The sequence below is a fragment of the Symphodus melops genome (genome assembly GCF_947650265.1).
Source record: "Symphodus melops genome assembly, chromosome: 13".
In the NCBI taxonomy this organism is placed as follows: domain Eukaryota; kingdom Metazoa; phylum Chordata; class Actinopteri; order Labriformes; family Labridae; genus Symphodus; species Symphodus melops.
The window spans coordinates 4589641-4600133 of NC_136703.1; positions in this window are offsets into that span (position 1 = coordinate 4589641).

The window sequence follows — 10493 nt, forward strand, 5'->3', positions numbered from 1 at the left end:
CTGTCATCATACTGGTTTAGCACGCTGGACTTATGGCACTAGCTGGATTTTTGAAAGTTGAAGTTTAAGTAAATACAAGTGCCGTGCAGTCGAGTCCTGCATTAGGTTTTCAGTTATTTCTAAGAACACATTGACGAGTCCGGCTTCATGCTTTTTATAATCGTCTTTGAGTTATTCGCGTGTATGTTGTTATTTTAGTGTTTTGATATTATTTCTTCTTTTGTTATGTCAGTATTGTTGTGTCTCTCGTTCTCTTATACTCATTTTAAAATACTCTCCTGATTGGTTTTTAGTGTCTTCTGTGTCCGTAGTGGGAATTTGTAATATTTCCGAGTTTCTTCTTTACCGTTTCCTGTTGTATCTTGTAGTCCTTGCCAAAGTGTTTCACGTCTAGTTTTGCTTCCTGTCTTTGTAGGGTTTCTCCACCTTTGTTATTATGTGCCTCTTCCTGATTGTCTTCACCTGTATCACCAGTCTCACCTGTGTTTGATTACCCTGACGTGTATTTAGTATCCGTGTTCCTTTTCCTTCAGCGTCATCTCATAAACCTTCTCGGAGTTAGTGTCAACTTCTCTTTGTAATCTTCTTGTGCTTTTCTCCCTGTTTACATTGTGTGTAGAAACTTGTTTGCTTTAGATTGTGTGACACTTAAAGAAGTTTGTTCCAGCCTTTTGATCATTATCGTTTTCTGCACGGTGGTCCTTCTCTTTGTTTAATTTAAAAAAAACTGAGACACTGGCTTTGATCTTGTTTTGAAAATTAAATGTCTCTACAAACTCTGCTAATGTAAAAACAGCACCATATATTTGATTAGAATAGCCTAGATATTACTTATTGTCAGGAAAAAGTGCAGAGAAATCACAGCACTCTGTGCAACTGACACAAACATTACGTGGTGCTGAAGGCCTCGTGGTTATGATGCGCCCCCCCCCCCCCCCCACGTGCAGAGGCAATAGCACTCAACATGGGTTTGAATCCTTCCTCTGCCCTTTGTTGCAAGTCATCCCCCACTCTACTCCAAATGTTTGCCCCTAAAAAAATAAGCATTTCACAAGACGGATGTTCATATATGTGCAATGGAAAGAAAGGATTAAAAGGCTACATTTTTTTTTAAAACAAGTTAAATATTGTACATGGACTCGTTTAACAGCGGTCATGCGTTAATTTGTTAAACAGTGGGGCTGACGTTGATAGAAGAGAAAGTTTCAAATGATTACTCTTAAACTGAAAGGCTGTTTTACATCTGCCTGAAGGAAACATTTCATACTCAGGGAACAGAACATGTGCAGGGTCACTTGTGATTTTTTTGCACTTGTCAAACAACCGATCCTTTAGAGGGCGGCTGTTCCTTCCTTCCTTCCAATCCCATCCATTTTTTATTTATTTTGTATCCACATTGTTAATTTTTATTTGAACAAAGAGGTAAAAACAACAAAAGACAGCATGGCGCCTCACTCATAGGGTTCGAAGAATAAGTTTAAAAGATGAGTTGAGTCAAAGCAGCAGGACAGACATGTCATCACATCACCCTGATGTTGTGTAGTCATGCAGACAGTATCAGTGTTATCTCTCTTTTGATAACTATCTCCATGATTTCTGCCACTAGCATAATAAAATCCCATTCATGGCGATAGAAGCACTGAGGAGTGGAATATGATCAAATCTGCAGCAGCATGGGCTTGCTTGGGAACAAATAATGAACATGTGAGCTGAACTCGGTTAAATTAACATCCATGACATGTGGTGGCTGGTACACACTGTTCAGTTAAAACACTATGTACAATGATTTGAAACTTTAACAAACAGCTTTCGAGGTGTGTGATAATGTCATGCAGGACACCCAAAGATTCCCACTCCTAATTTATTTGCACAACAGCGCCAAATTGTTTTAGCTGCTACATCAGCACCGTGACAATGGGTTTGAAAGAATTCGATAACTCAGATGGATTTACATTGCAGCCTCTACCATCAGTGTGTGAATGTAGGCATGACCTGTGCTGTCAAAGCGCTTTAAGTAGTCAGAAGACTAGAACAGCGCTATACAAGCTCAAGTCCATTTATCATTTACCTAATTCACCTAAAGAAAGCAGGTGAAAGTCTTCTGACAAAAGAGCAAATAAAGGTTAATATTCATCATAGGAAAAAAAAAAACTTCCAACATGGGAAAGTCGAGTAACTTAGATTAACCTTCTCTAGGAATGCAAAACAACCAAATATTACTATTGTCCGAGGAACAATGTTCCAGTTAACTTGACTCAAAGGGCTCCAGGGATCTGCACCAAGACATAAATCTACGTAAAGCTAGACTTCAGTAATTGTCCTAATCTCTGGTTCAACCACAGCTCTCCATAAATCACAACATGGTTGAGGTTTGAGGGCAACCGGTAAATATCTTAAGGTTTGTTATTGCCCGGCATGCTTAGCAGAGGAGAGAAACTAGTAACGCTGAGACTGAACAGCAAACACGCACACATTCACACGTGTCTCACAGGATGGAAAGGAACACTGTTGAGAAATCCTGACTGTCTTTGTTCAATGCCTTCCTTTGTGTCTAATCTCTTCCTTAATTTCCCCTTCCCATTTTCCAGTCTTAAAAAATTCCAACCCCATCATTTTCCCTGTGTGTGTGTGTGTGTGTGTGTGTGTGTTTAGTGCTGCGCAGGCCGAGCACGCTGCAACAATCAACACATCCTGACTGGCATAATGGCTCTTTGTATTTCCCCCGCCCCACCGCTGGAAACTAACTCAGAGTGAGTCAGGCACATAAACAGCACTGTTCAAACCTTCACCCCACTAAAGTGACCCGCGTCCTCGCAGTTTTAGCTAACGCACAATCTCAGGCCTCTCACAGTTATTCTCACCGTCTGACAGATTGGCTTCTGGAGGCGCAGAGTGGTTAAATCCAGAATAGATGGAGGGTGACAAAAAAAGACAACAACTCACAAGAAGCCTGTCTTTTATTTTTGCTGAGAAGCGAAAGAAACCGCAAATCATCCTCACATCTCTCCAGAGCCAGATCACGACCCAAACCGCCAAAGAAGGAATGGAACAAGACACGCACCAAGAACCGCTGGGCTATACGGACCATGGCACTATATTTAAGTGCTGCTCTTTAGAAATTCCACAGTTAAAAATGTTGACTCAACAAATGTCATGCCTACTGTACATGTGCACCAATGTTTTATTTTAAAATGTCATGTTTTTGGTTCCATGTTAGCATTAAAAGAACAGTTTCATTTGGATAAAAGTCTCTGTAAGGATCATTTTATTTGATCCCAGCTAAAGTCTAATTATTGATTTTTAGCTTTTATTTGTGTCTGTTATAATTACATTTAAACATCAAATTAAAGGTAGATGTTTCTCACTAGTGGTAGTGTTCATACAATGTGTAAAATAAATAATCATGTCCTGGTCTGAAAAACAAAGGAATGCCAGTGCAATTATGCCTTATGATGTCTTTCCATTTATCTTTTAACTTGAATCTCAGTGCTGGGTTTTAGGTGTGGCTACTTTGTTATTGACAAGTCTCTGCCAAGAAATCCCCCTGAAAAAAGCCTATGAGAACTTCTGGCAGTAGACTTTAATTTTAAATCTTGTTTTTCAGATTTCAATTCATATCAGAGTCAAAATCAAGTTATGCAACTTGGAAACTAAGCTAAGCATGTTCCAACCCATGCTCTTCTCCAACCTCACCCTAAAAATAACTTCTTGACTTCTAGATAAAACATTTTTTTAACTGCTTCACACATCACTAGTCTTCTCACTAGTCTTGATAGTCGCAGAGGTGTATTGATGGAAAAAGTGAACCCACCCTCTCTACCATCTCTGCAGAGGTAGTAAGAGAAGCATTGTACAGTAGGGTGGAGACAGAATTTGCAGAGTCAGCTGGGAGAGCAGTGTTGTGTGTGCATGTCTGACTTGTGGCGCTCCTGTTCTCTCTCTTACTCAATGTGCATTCTCAGTCTGGGACAGACTAGTTTCATTACATACACTTTCTGAACACAAACTGTACTTTCTAAGCATCATCACTGTAGAACCAACAACCTCTGACCTATCATACCTCCCATAACGTCACAACATTACTCTGGACTTGTCTGTAGATCAACACTTTCAAACTCAAAAAACACAAAAGACATTCTGGTAATGAAGGTAAACAATGGCCTTGTTCGGTAACAAGGCTAGAAAACATTAGTGCTAACATGCTAGCATCATATTCCCTTCTGTATCCTTCAGATTGGGCCAGGGAAAAGTTTGAACCCAAATAAAGCAAAGGAGAAAGCCGTAACATTGCTCGGCCACACCTTATGTGTACTGTGACCCCCAATCAGTCAGCTGATCTATTTCTAACTGCTGTGCATTGTAAAGCGAGGCCATTTTTGCATTACACGTCATTCAGTGGCTTTTGCCCCAGTGCTGACCTTTCAAACTCAGCCTGGAGAAATGTTCTCACTTTACACGGACGGCTCACATAAGTCATCTTTGTGTCAGATTGTTTGCGTGGCAGTTTATGAACAGGGTAACGCGATGGATCGAAAGTTAAGCGGCATAAAGGAGTGATTATAAATTCTAAATCAATGGAAACTCTTCTGGCGCCTTGTAAACATTTTCATAATTACTAGAGAGATCCTTTGTGTATTTATCTTTCTGACCTTTGCCTCTCTAACTCCCTGGTTGTCAAGCTCTGGTAGGCTTATGAACCCACTGAAAACAGCCTGCTATCTCCCTCATTTCATGCTGTCTTCACAGTTTATATTCACATTAAAGCCCTTTGCATTAATCATGCAAACTCCGGCTCCAGTCGATATTTATCTCCCTGACACAGTCTGATCATTTCTGTTATAATGAGCAACCAGTAATGTTAGCATAATAAACACACACCATAAACAGTATTACAGCACCTTATCGTGCAGACAGTGATGTGTACTTTGTATGAAGAGCTGTTTTATTACATAACTACATTTCCTCATCTAATAATAAAGCTTGGTGTGCCTTTGGGATTTATAAAGATAGGAGACACATCCTTCTTTGGAAAGAGGAAATGTTGGCAGTTTAGCAGGTTCATATTCTGCCAAATATTTTCACTTATGTTCACATGTTGACATCTCTGCAAATTAAGTCGTTTTTTGAAGCCCAAATAAATAATGGATTAAAACAAATTTTACACATGGGCCTGTGCAGGGGAGGCATGAAGTATGTGTCTGCACACACAAATCAAAAGCATTATTAACCCTGTGTCACATCTAATTTCACTACTATAATATCTTTCAAATGTCATATTCCTGCATGTTTTCTTAAAGATCTTAAAGTTTCTTAAAGTTTTCTTAAAGTCTTCTTCTTAAAGATAAAAAAGCAACTCACGTTCATTTCAGCTTGATTCTTTCAGGGCGCAAATAGACCAAAGTCTCAGACACTACAAAAGCTATCACAACAAATGTGCTACACAAAAACACAAATAACTGTTATTCTCGCAAACAAAGGGGGAAGGCCCATTTCATTTAAAGAAACACACACCAAAACGGAGCGTTCTGAGAGAGCTGGTTTATACAAAGTCACAAACCTCCTCTGGTGATTGATTCATGTTATATTTTGACCGAAGCACAGCATCATTTAGTCAACAGGAGGGAAAGGGGGACAATATGTCCAGTCTAATATAAACAAAGTCCCGTCTCTAAAGAGCAAATAGCCAATCATAATTAAGTGTCCAGGTTTATGTTACTGTATTTGTACCCGTTGGTAAATTTGTTTTACATCCAGCAAGACAGTGGCCTCCATCTTGACACATGCATGGCATGTGGTTAGTTGTGTTTGTGTAGGCAGAAAAAGTCTACTGAACGTTGTAATAGCATTGTTTATTCAATATTTCGATTTAGCAGCCTTTAATAAACAACATTTCTCAAAAGCCCACATGGCTGTGGGTTAAATACCACAAGTATGACAGACCGAGGCTCGTGGCAAGTTCTGCAAAGCCAAACAAGTGTAGACAGCAGAAATGAAAAGCTGGAAAAATGACATTAGGAGTCATTGTGAATGTGTATAATGGTTATGGCAGAAACAGTAGCTGTCATGGCCATTTCTGAATTGCTAAAATAAAATGTCCTAACAGCTGGGTTCTCTATTATTTCTTTTTGTTGCTTGTTCCTTAGTTGTCTAGCTGCTAACTTTGTCAAAATCATAAAGGGTTGAAATTATAAGAGCAGTTGCTGACACTAATATTACATCTTGTAGAAACCGATCAGGCTCACATTATTCAGTGTAATGTAACCATCAGACACATTCACACTTTGACACAGTACTGGGAGCAACTCGGGGGTTGGGTGTCTTGCCTGACACATTGGTCATGTGGCTGCAGGAGATGGTATCAACCGACGACCTCAGTACACTGATACCAGAAAACAGGAAATATGAAGAAAAAAAATGAAAAGAACATACAACTTCAAGTTAAAACAGAACTGATTGTAAAAAAAAAAAGAATTGCGATATCTTTTTCTTTCTACCATTTAAATTGCAATGTGAGAAAAAAAACGTAGATGTTTCAAATAAACACAGTGAATTTATTTAAGCTCAAATAATGTAACGTTTGTGTGAACAGTGTGATGTGCTGTACTACTTTTGTAAGTATTGTGATATTGATATGAATTGTGATAACTAAAGTTATATCAAAGAATCTGTTTTAATCTGTATGAGGGTAGCTGATAGCTAGCATGCTACATGTTAAGTGAGAAGGCTTTGTTTGTTTGCATAGTAAAATGTTTCTTGTTTATTGCCCTAAATTCAGACTTTTGCGATGTGTTTCTTGCAAATGCCAATGATGTGGTGTCGATAAATTTATTTAATATGCAGCCTTACTTCAAATATTCTTTAAAGGTAACATTAATAGATTTGTTTAAAAAAGTTTAATTGTATGTCGTTTGCAGGTGTTTTCCTAAACAGAAAGATTTCCCACAAGAAGCCGTTTATATTGCATCCATTCAGCGGAACATTTTTAAAAACTGATAAAGTTTTCACTTTAAAGAGACAGAGAAGATTTAGTAGGTTTTGTCCTTATCGTGTGACATTATAATTAGAAAGCACTAAAATCCCCCAACTATGTAAAAAGCTTGATTTACATTCCCATCCTCTAACAACTGCAATTAACAGAAAACATTCCCAGCGTCACACGAGGGAGTCATTGTCCAAAAGAGTCCACAAAATGACAAAAGCTTCCAAATGTCTGTGACCTGGAACAAATCATCACGGCTTCATCAAAGCTCTCCCACACAGCTGCTGAGACGCTCAGGCCTCAGGCAAACACCTTGATTAAGCACCTCAGGACTTTAAAAAGGTGATATTACTGCCCCCTGTGGTTGTGAAGGTCAAGGCCTTTAAAGTTCTCTGGTAGTGAAGTCAGCCTGGCAACCATCTGTCGAGCAGAGGTTCCCTTTGAAAACGATTTGAACTTCTTTTGTGTTTCTCTCAACTCATTTTCTACTATTGCCATGTGTGCTCACATCACAGTCATGATACATGCCCAAACGTAACTGGACATACTTCTTATTTTACTCCACATTTCTGTGATCACAAGTCATTTTAAGTTGTTAATTTTTTAAAATGTCATCTTGGTTCTGTTATGTTAAAAAAAAAAAAGAAAAAAAGGAAGAAGACTTTCCTGGGATAACGGGTTATTTTTTTGCAAAAACAATGATCCATTATTGTGTCAACAGCACTGTTTTTTTTTCCTGAGTTAAGGATATAAATAAGTAGAGATCTTGAGAAAACAGAGGAAAAACTATATGGCTGCATGTCCTCTTGGGGCTTCCGTATTAAACAGAGGCTAAATGGTAAATGGATTTGAGCTAGTAGAGCTCTTAACTTGTCTTCTGACCACTCAGTGCACACACACTTTTTCAGACCTACACATTCAAACATATAAACACACTGATGGCACAAGTGGCCATCAGAATTAGCTAATCTCATCCATGAACATTTATACACCGTCAACGAAGCAGCGGGAGCAACTTGGTGTTGAGTGTCCAAGAACACGCCGGACATGTCACCACAGCAACTTGGTATAGATGAAGACAACATTTGCCTTTTATCAGTGCTACACGTAGTTTGACAGATAACTGTCAACAAAGGAGCCGAGAAGAATGTACTGACAAACAGGACACATGATAAAGCAGTTTCAAAACATGCACTGAGAATGCACCGCTTGCATGCTAGTTGTAAGTCAGCATTAAAAATGCAGCCGTTTGGGTTCACACATGCAGCTCAGCCTGAAATGATGTTTTCAGGAGTGTGGTGCATGTGTGAAGAGACCATTTAATAATTATCTCGAACAAAAATGCTGCACGTGATAAATAAGCTTTCAGACGACATAAAAAGTGTAAAGCTCCTCAAGTCAAAAATCAGAGAAAATCGCAGTAATTACGAAATGCATTAATTATTTCAACCGGTCATATCATGGTGAGTTACAAAAATACTTTGCTAAACGGTGATGCAGAACACACACTTCCCAAAAGAGATCAACATGGCCCGCACTGAACTTCCTCAGCCAAGAGTCCAGAAGCTTAAACATGCTTCAGTTAATTCTAAGTACTTCAACATCTGAGAAGCTGCAGAAAATATTTGCAGAATTTAGTGCATACATTTGTGAAAGAATGGCTATGTTAAGTGAATAAGTCAAACCAACCTAACATCATAAAGTCCTGCTGAACTTGCAATTGAATTACGTAGGTCATTTTTTAGCCTTTGATAATTATTATTATTCACACAAGACCCCAATTACATTTAGACAATTAGACAATTACAATTAGAAGGCTATTGTTGATTTTCATTTTCACGACTTCTAGTTAATTTGACTGCAGTGCGACTTACAACGTGCTGATTCTGACTTCTCTTCATAGGTATTGGTGGTTGAGATTACCTGTTGGATGCACCTCTAGGGCTCCATTTTAATGTCTCTAAATACTTATTTCAAGCACTTTAAAATATGCAGCACAGTTAGCGTTCAGACACTCCACTTGGTTTTATTCTCTGCACTCATGTAAGGACAAATTGTCCAAACACTTGCATGGAATGTTTAGAGCTCAGTGCCAAAAGAACACAAACAAGCAAACAAGCACTTATCAGCATCTGAAAAACCAACCTCTAAATGTTCAACATTCCTCTCATTTTGGATCTAAAAACTGCACTTTAAAAATGTCATTCTGTGGCTAAGAATGCAAGAACAGCTTAAAAATATGAATGAGGTCTACTTTAAGGAAAAGCACACATGACTTCCCCTCCACTACGCTTCATCGCCCAGAGGCAGAACCTGTAATCTTAGCTGAACCGTGAATCTGTGGAGGAAGGTCGAACAACGTGCGGGGAAGCTTCTTGAATTTCTCTCTTCCTTTTCAATGCTGTGTCCCAATCTGATCTGTTTCTTCTCACGCTGCGAGCAGGGCGTCAATTATCATTCCAAGTCTGGGCCTGTCAGGGCACTATAAATCACTTCTGCCTCACCTCCTCTGCATGGTCACCCTCCTTTGTTTCTACTGTAGGCATAATGGCAGGAGGTAGAAAACGGGTAGAGAAAGGTGCTCAATCACCATCTGATGCCACTGCAGCTGGCTTTCTTCAATGTCATCCCTTCTTTCTTTGGAGGTCCTGACCTTATACATCAGACTCGTGGGGTGAAGTTGAAAAATGAGTCCATAATTTAATACACACAGTAAAGTTGTTACATAAATATAATTTCACAACATGGGTTAAGAAGTTAGTCATACAGTATGCTGCTGTCTCTTTGCATGCCTTCTGCATTTAAGTGATATTAGTTACACTCTAAGCACTATTTCCAAAAATAATATAAGATCCTGCAGCCCTTACCACCAAATGTTCCCAAATTGAGGTCCAATCACCACTAAATCCCTACTGGCTTCCTTTTGGGGAATCTGCCGGCTAGTTTACTCCTGAATTTGACGGGTGCAGCCGGAAACCCTAATGTTAAAGCCATGCTCTTAAAATTCCCGTAACCATGGAGCTGTTTTCCCCACGGATGAATCTATAACTACAGCTTTGACTGCTCATTTGACTTGCTCGAAATCTATTTGAATACCACTCTAAAAGCAGAGTTCCAAAAACATGTAATATGTCATCTGTCATTGATATTCAAGTTCTGCCATGTCATAAATGAGTAAAACAAGAAAGTAGACTGTGAGGCATCTTAATCCTAAATTAATGTTCATATTTTCTATGTTGTTTTCACCATGATTCATCACACAAGGGTTGGCTTTAGCACACTTTCTTAGCATGCATCACAGCCTTTGTAGCAAATAACATTAAAGTACTTTAAACTAGACATGTTTGGTGAACAAGATAACCCATAGTTCCCTTTATAGCATACCAGAATTAAATCCAGAGAAAAACAAAACATGTGGGAGACACATTTCTCACCTGCTTTGATCTATATTTCAGGGCAGAGCTACAGTGTTGCTGCTTCTTTGGTCGCATTCACTTTCAAAGATTCAATAACA